Source organism: Acanthaster planci, linkage group LG01 (assembly GCF_054643075.1).
Source record: "Acanthaster planci isolate LZ-2023a linkage group LG01, COTS_SCS, whole genome shotgun sequence".
Classification (NCBI taxonomy): Eukaryota; Metazoa; Echinodermata; class Asteroidea; order Valvatida; family Acanthasteridae; genus Acanthaster; species Acanthaster planci.
The window spans coordinates 10,643,476-10,656,043 of record NC_141777.1 but is presented as its reverse complement, the minus strand read 5'-3'; the positions used below and the strand labels follow the sequence as shown (position 1 = coordinate 10,656,043).

Here is a 12,568-nt window from a genome sequence, read left to right as displayed (position 1 = left end):
TTTTTCGTGTTGTGTGTGCAGTTTTTTTTACCGAGTAACATTGTTACATGAGCTAAGTCAGCTCGCTCTATTTTGTTTTGTTTAATATTTCGTTAGGCATTAATCAACTTTTTCATGCAAAAGTGAGATTCAGTCGGTTATGTCAAATCACGATCACTTTTCCATCGATACAGAGTAAGGTGAAATATAAGAAAAGACACAAATTATTGACACCAGTCAAAGACTGGGAGCGTTTGTATAACGTTTGAGAACTGTTAGAGCCCCAACAAGTCTGGCATCCTTCCATGCTAAAAGATGACACCTCCTGTAGGACTCGATAGATGTCCAGCCGCTGTCCAGAAGCTGTTGCGAATTCCATTGAATATTGAAGATTATTTATTTTTTTTAAAGTTTCTGTTCGTCGTGCGCTAGTGTAATGTTTCTCTCAACGTCAGCTTAAAAGCTAATGAGTGGGGTGGGCCTTTTCCTGCACCGAGTACTAAAAAATCTATACACATCTAAATTTGCATGATATTCATGTGATCTCAAAGTTTCACATCACAGTGTACCATTGTATATGGTGAAACACTGCTAAGAGTAGTGTAGAACATTTTGGAAAAGAAAAAATCGAACCAACATTAGGGTGCTCTCTCTGTAGACTGAATGGTTGCAGATGCAGATCAGGAAATAAATTGCCTTGCAAAGACAGCAGTGATAAAGAATACCCTGTCGAAAAATCACGCTAAATACAAGTTTCGATTTTAGGTGTTTAAGACACACATCGACTATAACACTCCTTCATCTTTTTCTTTCAGTTTTAGTGGACAGTTTGTATCCAAGAATGATCTTTCCTATTTACAATCGTACATGAGCCGACACATTTGGAGGACACATTTTTGTACACATTCAACCAAGATGACAGCTCGTGGGTGATTCTTTTCGAAAATGACAATTTTTATACTAAACACACGGGGCCTTGTCAACCATGGTTGGTTAATGGTCGAACTTCGTGCAATGTGCCAATGTCCCACTGAATACAGGTATTGGGTGATGTACGAGCCCTACTAATCAGGTAAACATTTTTATTACATTTTGAAAATAATTTTCAAGACATTAGCTGTGAACAAAAAGAAAATCATTCGACTGAATCTATTACGCGTTGGTTTGTTTTGAGTTTAATTAGATTCAGCTAGAAGCGCTGATTGGCAGTGGTACATTTGACGACAAAAAACTTCACAGTTATGTAGCAGTCATTCATGCACAACTAAAAGATCCCACTGATTGAGGTAACTCTCTCTGCTATAAATAAGATACGGGATTCACTTTGGAAGCAAGATATTTTATCTTCGGAATCGGTTCTGAAAACGAGCTTTTCGACTTGACATAATTTTCATCGGCTTCCCTTTATTGAAAGGAAAAAAGTTTAAAATCAATACAATAATTAGCCCTCTTTTAACTTCCAATTTAACTTCTTTGTACATAAAGGTTTGCAATTTATACATATCAATAGGTTTCAGTCTCTATCTGACCTATCCTGCGACCTTTCATACATGACACAGGCTGTTTTCACTTTGGTGCAAAAGGACACCGCTTAGGGCTTGTGGAACAACAGGGTAAGCCCGGGGCATCCGATGTTTAACCGTCTCCACAACACGGCCTCGGCTAGCAACTCTTGTTGATGCGGGATGGAGTGCTCCAAAGTATTCCGTCACTTCTTGGGAGGGGGTTGATGGAGAGTTGTACCTTTTCTTAAAGGGGCGAAGCACAGTAGCATAATGGGTTAAATGCTCGACAGTGGAAGTGGATGGGGATTGATGGTTTCAATACTATCTTTCCGGTTTTTTCCCCCAATTTTTCAGAATATTAGTTTCAAGAAAAGCAGCACTGATATTAACTCATTTGTCACAGTAATATGTTGCTGTTGTATATGATCACACAAGCTCCATCCTTCAATTTCAAAATATCCATTGTGCAAATATTTCGATTGCGCACCTACTGTCTTCCCATCCTGATGCTGGGTCCGAGTCTAAAATGGTTGACATTTTTCTTTCCCTGAAAACATATGCCGGAAGTAAGGTTTGTGGTGTTCGAGGTAACGCGGCGTAACTAATTGCTGTTTCTCACATCCAAAACCATTTTAAATCTGGCCAACGCAAGGCAAATTGTACGGCTATTTGGATCTGTTAAAATTCTAACATCGGGTCAACAATCATTGTGCCAACCCTGACCTTGGAATTACTGTGTATACTGTGTCAAACAAGCCGGACAGTGAGGATGAGGTTAAACTCTAGTGACCCGTGAAGGTTTACCCCCAACACACCCTTTGACATCCAGGAACAGCATGAATTATGATCCAAGTCCTGGATCAGGGAGGGGAAAATACTGTTTTTCTGACAACAAAAGTTAATTTGCTCAAACTTCACTCCACACCCAAAATGAACGTTGTTCCTTAAAATACAGCTGGAAACGCCACTGGAGCAAGTAAAGCAAAGCTCAGTCAGCCGTGACCACACACGAAGCGGAATAATGTTGCGTCATGTCCGTGCAGAGTAACGCTATTATATAGAGTTTTCAAAAGGCAATCATTGCATGCATTGGCCGAGTGGTTAAGCTGGCTGACTAGTGATAGAGAGCATGGGGTTCGAATCCCGTCGTTACATTTTTAGCTTTTCAATGTGTTTGCAGTATCAAGAACTATAAAGCATAACAATTTCCATCCTAAAATACCAACAGTATCTTAGCCAACCGGGTAAGCTCTACTGCTGGGACTGTCCGCGAAGTCCAGGTGAGCGCCTAAGTACAGGTTCGAGACGTATGGCCGACTCGGCGGCCAGGGCTTAGGGGCTTGTCTCGTTTCCTCCCTTGCATGGCCGCTCGATCCTTTTGGATTAAATGGATGGGCAGGGAGGAAGTGTGGTGGGCCGGGAACCCCGAGAACCCAGAAGAGTCCTATATGGAAGCCGGTAACTGCGATTTGTAGCGAATTTCAGGAGTCCGTGCGCCTGAATGCTTGGTCAACACCGCATAACTTTTGGACTTTTTATTTCATCACTTTTTTTTCTACAGGCACGAAACCTTCAGGGTAAATAATATTTCTTGCACAATTACTGAAGTTTTTGTTTAGGTTTTAATACATTTCGTTTAAAAGGGGCATCGTTTCTTTTTAATCTTTTTAATCTTATTTTCCTCAAATTTTTTCATAAATGAAACCGATCCAAAATCAGCTCTGTTCTGTATTTCTGCATAAAGGGCTTATCATTAGTCGATTAAATCATGTCAATACCACAGAGGTAGTGCGTCAGGTAAACGTAAGGTAAGCAAATGCACTTTTTTACTGTAAGTTTGGCGTTAAAAGTAAAAGCAGCAACCTTCGACCTCTTCTCCTTTCGCTCTTTTTGGGGCAGCGTGTGAAGGTGTGCGATATCAGCATTTTAGTGGGGGTGAACCTTAAAACTTCCTAGAGGCACTGAGGAAAGACAGCAAAAAAACTACACTAAAACAACTGACATAAGCCAAACAAAAAATTGACGCGCTGCTTAAATGCAATAATTATCCCTGAGGCTAAGGCCAAATGAATAGGAATACATAAATGTTTATTTCAGTCTCAGTTGGATATCGCCCCTCCTTCTTGGTAGTGTGCCCCCTGACTTTTAATTTTAATTTTAAAAGGTCCCCTATAAAGTTGCCTCCTGGTCAAGGCAGTTCAGTACAGCAGACCAGCAGTGAAGTGTGTACATGTCCCTATACACGTGTTCATCTTTCACCCTCTTAACTAGAGTGGTGCGCCCTGCTTGTGTTTTGTCTGCGCAACTCTTTGACTTCTTGTTAGGAGTGTACTTGAAAGACCACTTATACGCACTGTGTTGGATTTTGGTTTTGGTTTTTATTCCTTTAAAATCTTTAGTCTCTTTGGCTTAAGTCCTTTTAAAGTTTTAGTCTTTTGGTGCTTTGTTAGTCTTTTCAAAGTTTTCTTATTAAGTCCTTTGAGGTTTTTGCATTTTTTTGTACTTTTTCATTTATAGATTCTTTTGTATTCTTTTGTTGAAGTCAAATATTGGTGTCTGAGTCCTTATTAATTCAGTTTCCTGCAACTCTTCCTTCAAAGATCCTTGGTTTAGTTAGAGTTTTTGTTGTTCTGCGAGTTCCCAATAGTGTGCCATTCTCCCCGTTACAAAATCAAGAATTGATATTTTATATATCTACCTGCATATGGAGTTACGCTGCATGGAGCTGTCGTTCCCCTCTCCCCTGGGGTTCGTACACGCCATAGATGAAAACAGTCAGTTAAAAAAATAGTAAAATCTTATAGGGCTTTACACGCCTCTCTAAGCACGTTGGAGGCAACTCCAGCGGTATCAAAATTCCAGCTAATCAAGAGACATGAACGCCTCTCTGGACATCAGCTCTTTTTGACTTCTAGTTCGTTACGATTTGAGCCCCTTTGGACTGGAACTCCGGACTTGAGCTCTCTCGAACTTCTGCTTGCTTTCAGGACCACATTGCTTCAAGAGGCATTACCTTTTTACGTCACATGCAGATTTTTTTCTCTCTTTCCCTGATTGTATTAGTTGGCGCATGACCTTCTCGAAAGTAAGGGACTTGAATATGATCAATTTTCTCTCGAATTATATAGCATTCTTAGTTTTCAGTGTTTCAACAGTGTTAATCTTCCTATTTGCAGGGGGAGATTTTAGAATCGGTTCCATTGCGCCAAATGCCTTCGGTGGACTTGTCAGACTTGAGTACCTGTAAGTTTGTTGTTAGATTTAGGAAAAAGAAAACATTTCGAACTTTATTTTCATTAAAACCAATTAAATTATTGTTTCCCATTTTTTGGTTGCAATACCGTTAGGGTACTATTTTCTGGACTTGTCAGTTGAAAAAACTACTCAAATATGTCGACGAAAAAGATGCTCCAACTCCCATCTAATCAACAGGCTTCTATGAACCTTGCTTCTCTCTGCTGCGTTTATAATTATATGTGGCTTTAAAAACCCTTTCCCGACGCCAAAAGATAATAGCTGAGTTAGGCTCTCCGTCCTAGGAGTGGAACATTGCAACTTAATGAATCTCCTTTTCCAATTGATGACAGTCATTCGACGCTCCATTTTAGCTTGCAAACTGTAGCAATATTAGCAATTATGACGGAGGAAGCCGAGAGGAAACAAAGCTCTACGTTTCCGGTGTTGTGATTCCCCTTTAACGGTGCAAAAAGGTCTCTAATAGAGATGTACAAGGGGAAATGTTATGTTAAGCACCGGTAATGATATTTTTTAGGCTAGAGACATTTTGATAGTCATTAAGCCGTCGTTCTACCCTAAATCTGTTGGAAATCTCTTGCGGTTTTGACGTCAACAGTTATGTTTCTGTAAGTTAGCCGATGATAGGTGCTCAGACCAATGTAAAGGAGATAACAAACACTTTCATAAAGCAAGCAGGGTTGAATGAGTAGGAAGCGATCGCTGCTTCACGAATCATGAATCCCGTATGCTAAAACTGTACAAAATGTAATCCTAATTTGTATGGGCAGATAACTACAAACTTTCTGTTTGTTTTAATTAACAGTTCAATGATGAATGTGAAAATCAGTTCTATTCCTTTTGGCACTTTTTCGGGCCTTTCCCAGCTCCAAATACTGTAAGTTTGATAGACTTTCTTGTGAAGATACATCACAAACGCAGGTGCGGTTCTCGGGAGGGGACGCTAGAGAGGTTGGCCCCACCCTCTAAAGCATCCCCAGAAAGGCTGGAAAATACTAGATTCGCAATTCTGGACCTAATTATTTTTTGATTGAATAAATAGTCCATGATTATTTTTGCATGAGTAATATGCATACGATTTCTTTTCTCCCAAAGTGGTAGGGAAATTGAAAAGGTTACGTCACGTCCGACGGTTTCTAGCACCCCCGCCAATTGGCTCTTGAACCGCTCCTGCACAAATACGTTGAAATGTAACAGCTAAAACATTCAGTTCCTTTAGAAGAAAGCGTAAACAGTTGCGTTACAGCATGGAATGGAACTTCAAAGGAACACCAGGGGCAGCAGACATTTTCAGGGGCACCGAAAGCTGATGGAATACGGCTTGTACAAAGTCGTGTATGTGTCAAGGTTTCAATTATTGAAGCGGGTCTGGTACACGTGATCTCCGGTAAGGAGAGACATGCCCCAATGGTCCACTTTAACGTCAGAAATATACTGCAGAAAACTGTGATATTAACTGGTGTCAATATGGGTGTTAAAAACTATCTGGTGTGGTCATGTTATCACACTCACGGTGTTAAATTAATCCCACATTTTGTGCAGTGTGGACAGCAGGACCGTCCTCAAAACTATGCTTTTTTTATGACGAGCTCCTCCGGTATTATGCAGAGTGTCACCACAACATAGGCTACTTGTTGCATGAATGCAAATTACAAATATCTGTCGGGCCGTACTTGCACTTGACTATTCAGTGACAGAAATCCAGTTTCGGTTCAATATTGCCATTACTTTAGTCTTGTGATAAAGAACGACCATGGAAGCTTGAGTTCAGTTTAAAGTCCTCTTTCCATGCTTGTCCCTGTGGTAAGCTTGAAAAATAAACTTTTGACGCAAAAAAAAATCAACGATTGTGGTAATGCAAGACGACCAAAGAACTGTTTTGATTTTTGGGTGGCCCCAAAAGACAAAATTATAATAATACGTTGCTAATATGGCAAATGGTAAGGTTTTATTGTAACGTCGGTGCCGGATGACCAGTGGGGGCGCCAGCATGGATCCACAGAAGAGCCGTGCAGTGGTTCCCTACTGGTCATCCCTGGAGACCCGTTGCAGCGGCGCCGGCGCATTGGCGTTTTCAGAGTCACGTTGTTTAAATTTCGGGTGTTTTTTTAGTTGATGCCAGGCAGGAGTGACGGCGTGAAAATACACGGCCGAGAGCCACAAAAAAACCTGAACAGAAGTCTTCATTTGTTTTTTATCGATGTGAAAAAGACGCGTAGAAGCGATTGACGTTATATCATCATGCTGGCATCACAAAAAAAGGCAAAAAAGGAACCACTACCACAAACTAACCGTAATCTAGCAGCTTGTCCGCTCTTCTCTATATCTACAAAATTAACTTTTTAAATGTGTGAGGTTTTGACACATGGAATGCAGCTTAACTAGAAACCCGATAACATCACGTTAACGAAAGTATTCTGTAAGTTAGAGTAATATTCGGCCAAGGCTGAATTGGATCAGATTTACACGAAAATCTTTGAAAAGGAGTTTGAAAATTGTAGAGACATAATTGCAGCTCCCGGGTTTCTGTTCGTAAGGTTTTAAGTCGATCCTCTGCAAGAAACTGGTGTCAATAAGAAGAAAATTGCAAACTTTCAAAATTCATAGAAATCTAATGTAAAGTCACCTGTCACGGATAACCTCATCATGACCTCACTCCAACTTTAAATAATACTTCCCTGTCTACGCACATGGTAGGTTAAACGCCACCGGGGCTGTAGTTTTGTGGATAAAGGTCTTTGAAAACTAACATACCATGAAAATATTCGCGGACAATCTCTGATTGATGCATGTGCGCCAAGTTCGGAAGCCAATCGAACACACCCAAGTGCGAAGAGTATGGGTAGAAGAAGATCTGTATATAGAATAAACTCAACGGAAAAGGAGTCTGTCTATAAAAGAAACAACATGTACTTCGACTATTTGTAACAGAGAATGGGACTTTGGTGTATTTTTAAATTTGGGGGGCAAATGTACCTTTGTCACACTTTCGATGCTATAAGATTTTGCAATCGCAGAAGTCTGCCAAAATTAAAAAAGAATCACATTATTGGGACGTCACTACAGGGCAAACGTGCTTTAGGAATCTTTACTTTATTTCAAAAATTTGAAAGTAGATTGTTACCGAATGTGTAAATAAGGGACCGGGAAAAATGGTAAATTATCAAGAGCTCTAAGACTTAGTTAATGACACCAGAACGTTGCCATTTCACTTATAAACTCAAGGAACAAGGAAAAACAAAGGAAAAGATGTTGTTAAAGAGCATGGCAACGAATCAAAGTTGCGGAAAGTTTGGTTGACATATTTTTTTACAATTTTATAATCTTTTAATACTTCGTCCATCCATCTAATTCATAAATAATATTTCAGCTGGACTGTCACTGACTACCGTCATTGTTGTGCCTTGGCCGAGTTGCCAAACTTCTCTGTTGAGGACGACTGCCTTACAACATATGTTAAACCAGATTTGAATCTGTGCGACAGGCTTGTGGGAAACACCATATTACGAATGACATTGTGGGTATTAGGAATAAGCGCTATGATTGGTAATGTTTCCGTCATCGTTTGGAGGCTCAAGCAGAAAGGTGGCAGAGGGGGTAAAAAGACGCTGTCCCTGATGGTTGGCAGTCTAGCCGCAGCAGATTACCTGATGGGTGTGTACGTGTTAATTATAGCAGCTGCAGATCTTAAATATGGTGACCAGTACTATTTCCATGCCCCACAGTGGCGGTCTGACAATCTGTGCAAACTCGCTGGAGTTCTGGTAGTTCTATCCAGCGAAGCTTCTGTGTGTTTTTTGTGACCCTTATCAGTGTTGACTGTTTTCTGGGCATAGTCTTTCCTTTCCGAGCCCTCAGTCTCAAAGTAAAGTCAACAAAGTCATCCTTGTCGTCTTGTGGGGGCTGTCGCTACTTGTGAGTGTGGTCCCTGCAATTTCTGTTGGTTGTGATTCGGATGTGTATGGACTTTCGGATGTCTGTATCGGCCTTCCTCTTACCACTGAAGCGGCTAAAGTGGTATCCCGAACCGCAGCTGTTCCGATCTCCAAAGGCTTCAGTAATTTTAAACACAAATACGAACAAACTGCATGTAGGAAACTACCCTGGGTCTTGTCAATCGTTTCCTTTCTTGGTATAAACTTGGTTTCTTTTATGATTGTGTTGTGCTGTTACGTCGCAATTTTCATCACTGTCAAGAGGACCTCAAAGGCTGTCCCAGTAGAAGCACACAGAGACAGTGAAATCAGAATGGCGGTCAAGCTGGCGTTGATTGTTGTGACCGATTTCTGTTGTTGGATGTCAGTAATCGTCATGGGGATCCGGTCTCAGACAGGAACTGTCAAGTTCACACTGATATTTACGAGTGGACTGTGGTTTTTATTCTGCCAATTAACTCAATCCCTATCTGTATACATTCCTCACGGTCTGTTGCGTGACTAAGCCCAAGAAGAATGCCAACCCCAGCAAGGGGCAACGAAATCGAATCCAAAAAGACAAGGCAGAAATTCAGAGGCACAGAATATAGAGATGGCTCACATATCAATGTGATTTGTGAATGAAGCAGTATGGATAGCTTGCAACAGTCGCTGTTTTAACCTTTAAGCAGCTCCACCATTATCGCTAAATCTAATTTGAGAGCGTAAGAAATATCCCTGTAACGGCTGTAACACTGAAATGATCTTCTTTGCCAATTTGTAAGCATAGCATCCTAATATTCATTCAAGTTAACGCAAAATAGGTTTGATATCTTAAAATGACCCTTAAAGGAGTACAAAGTTTTTATCTAGTTAAAAAATGATCCAGCGATTGCACGCTCTTTTGTTCCAAAGTGAAGAGTCGGCATTAATGGAAAAACATGCAGACAGAAAAAGCAAGTTTCTGTGACATTCTGAGCTGGTTTTCATTTCATGATATTAACCTTCTGATTTGTGTTTTAGTTCTAAAAATAATGAAAACCAATCGAAGTAAGCATATAAGCAGACAGAAATAATATTTTGTCAAAGAAGTATAAACAAAAACGCTTATATAAAGATGAGAAAAAATCTGATTCATGTTATCTGAAACAGCCCAGCAAATTTTTCAGCATGTTTATTAGGCAAAACTCTATTCAAGACTTTGTTGACTGTCATGCCTTTGCCAAGTTCTCCATTGAGATCATCCACAATGTCCTTGTGAGTTTTGTTATCCCTCAAAATATATGTTACTTAACAGAAACTCCTTGTAGTTGTCGAAAAAGTCTTGTTTGACTGCCCAGAGGGTCTTTCTGTTTGCCTTCTGCCTGGCTTGATCTTCATCCATGCCTTCGTTGACGTATTTGTCATATTTTTCATCCCTCATCTCCCTATTTATTTCTCTGGCTTCAGCCAGCCAATCTTGGTAGGTGGCGTTGTCTTCCAAGTCTGAACTCTCTCCATCCGAGGTTTCGTCATCAACCTCCTCAACTGGTTCCAAGTTATCATCAACTTCATTCATGTCTGATTCCTCCTCAACGTGAATATTTTCCATGTTCCTCTCTGGATTAGACTTCCGTCCAAAGCATTTGTCACATATAGGGCTTGACAGCAGAAATACCATTCATGTTGACCCGGGGAAGGATGAACTTTAAATGACACGAAACAAATGAAATCGTTGCCTATATCTTAAATATACACGCATATATGTATTTCCCTGCTCCTGTTTTGCACATTTCATTGTTATTTTTTAGTTGTTTTATTGTTCAAATTGTTATTTTTATTGCTCAAACTGCTCTTTTTATTGCTCTTTTAATCTTTTCATTGTGTAACTTGCTCTTTTTATTGTATAAAATTGCTCTCCTTATTGTATTAATTGCTCTTTTTATTGTTCAAATTGCTCGTTTATCGTTCAAATTGTTAGTAATAGTAGTGTTGATACGTTATTTATGACAGACAGTGTTCTGAGAGTATTAAGACCAACATCGGGACACTAGAAAGGCGAAATCGGAACGCCAAACGAGCCAACTTAGTAATGTAAAATTTGTCAAACGGGAATTTTGTCTTTGGTCCTGTGTCAAACCTCTCCAGTTGTGCGTTCCATGCTAAAACGTTTTTAGTAGTTCTATTTCCGCACGTAAAGGTACATATCCCCTGAACTATTTTCCAGGTTGTTATAGCAGATACGACAACTCAAGCATCGGGGCAAAATAGTAGGTCGCCCTGGGAAGAAGGTCGACCTGAATTCCAAAAGCAGAAATCCGGAGATTTTTTTTCAGTCCACAAAAGTTAATAATATTCTAATATTCTTTTATGGGATGTAAAGCTTCAGTTTGCTCGATGTTGTTTTCAGATTACGTTTAACCAATTTCATATATTTCAAATTCCCCATGCAGGTACAAAATTACTTTCAACCTGACCCTCAGTCCCACAAAAAATATTTTGGCAAGGATGTCGGAAGACAGAGGCTGGATGGCCAAAATTGTGGTTGATAGCTAATCAATAAATGACCATGGTGAGATATTCAAGACATAACGGAAGGTTTGGGAGGATAAAGGGGATCTAATTGATGATGAATTCAGAATGAGCGGAATTGGATTTATTTTCTTGCTGTCAAATGTTTAAATCATTGAAACGCTACCAACCAGCTCACACTAATAGATATAACCAAGTAAATAAGATTACAATTTCTAAACGAGTAAATAGTAATCATGTTCGTCTTGTAACTTACTGTATTGTAAGGGTTATAATATAAAATATTTGCGTTAAGGCTTCTGCTGGGAGCAAAATATTAAAATATTTCTAACAAGTGAGAAAAAAATTCAAAAGTTATGTGGTGTTGACCAAGCATTCAGGCGCACGGACTCCTGAAATTCGCTGGCGCAGTTTTTGTGACCGGCTTCCATATAGGACTCTTATGGGTGCACTGAACTAATTCAAGCTCCATTGAAAATAGTGTAAAATCAACCAAGTTTGGAGCCCCATGGCAGGCAACTGAAGTCCCTGAGGCCTCTCAAACAAAAATCAATGTGCTGTTTGGTCCTTCAGATTTCATTTGATTTTCAATTTTTAGTAGGTTAACCAATGAATTTTTTAATTATCCGCCCAAAACAAACTCACCCCCCAAAAAGTGAATGTTGCCAAGCCCTCCCAGCGGCCATTTTTCAAATGACATCCCTCACCTTCCTGGGGCTCTTCTGACTAATTTTCAATCCCATTTTTGTCTGCTTTGCCCCCAGATGGGTGCCCCTGAATCTACAGAGATGATTCTGGGCCATACTGACACAATTCCACCATTTCCTGGCCCAAACAGACCCCTCTTTTCGAAACAATCTCTGGGGGTACTTTTTCTGCGCCTCGGCCTGGCGGAGAATTTTCCTTGAATTGGGACACTGCACCCTTATGGGTCTCGGGTTCCCGGCCCACCGCACTGCCTCCCTGCCCATCCATTTAACCCCCAAAAGGGTCAAGTGGCCATGCAAGGGAGGAAACAAGACAAGCCCCTAAGCCCTGGCCGCCGAGTCGGCCATACGTCTCGACCCTGTACTTCGCGAACAGTCCCACCCAGCAGAAGAGCTTACACGGTTGGCTAAGGTACTGTTGGTATTTGAGGGAAGGAAATAACTACCAACTGCAAATGATGGCGACCATTGGACATACAAAAAACACCACCCACTATTCCTACATTTAAAATCACACAGCTAATAACCACTCGGCTATCGCAATGGCGATATTTTCAGACAATTATTATATTAATAGGATACAAAGAACTGTGCGCTGCAACGTTTGATTCTAAGCTTCCCTAAGCCTCATCAAAGACCACAAATGTCGTGTACGCGTGGGCCTGTATAATAAAAAACATTATCATGTGACGTTTAT

General features: G+C 40.4%; 1 pseudogene; it reads left to right on the top strand.

Annotated features, from left to right (window-relative positions):
* Positions 1 to 7,528: 7,528 nt before the first annotated feature.
* Positions 7,529 to 9,264, top strand: LOC147800331 (G protein-coupled receptor GRL101-like; annotated as a pseudogene).
* Positions 9,265 to 12,568: the final 3,304 nt, after the last annotated feature.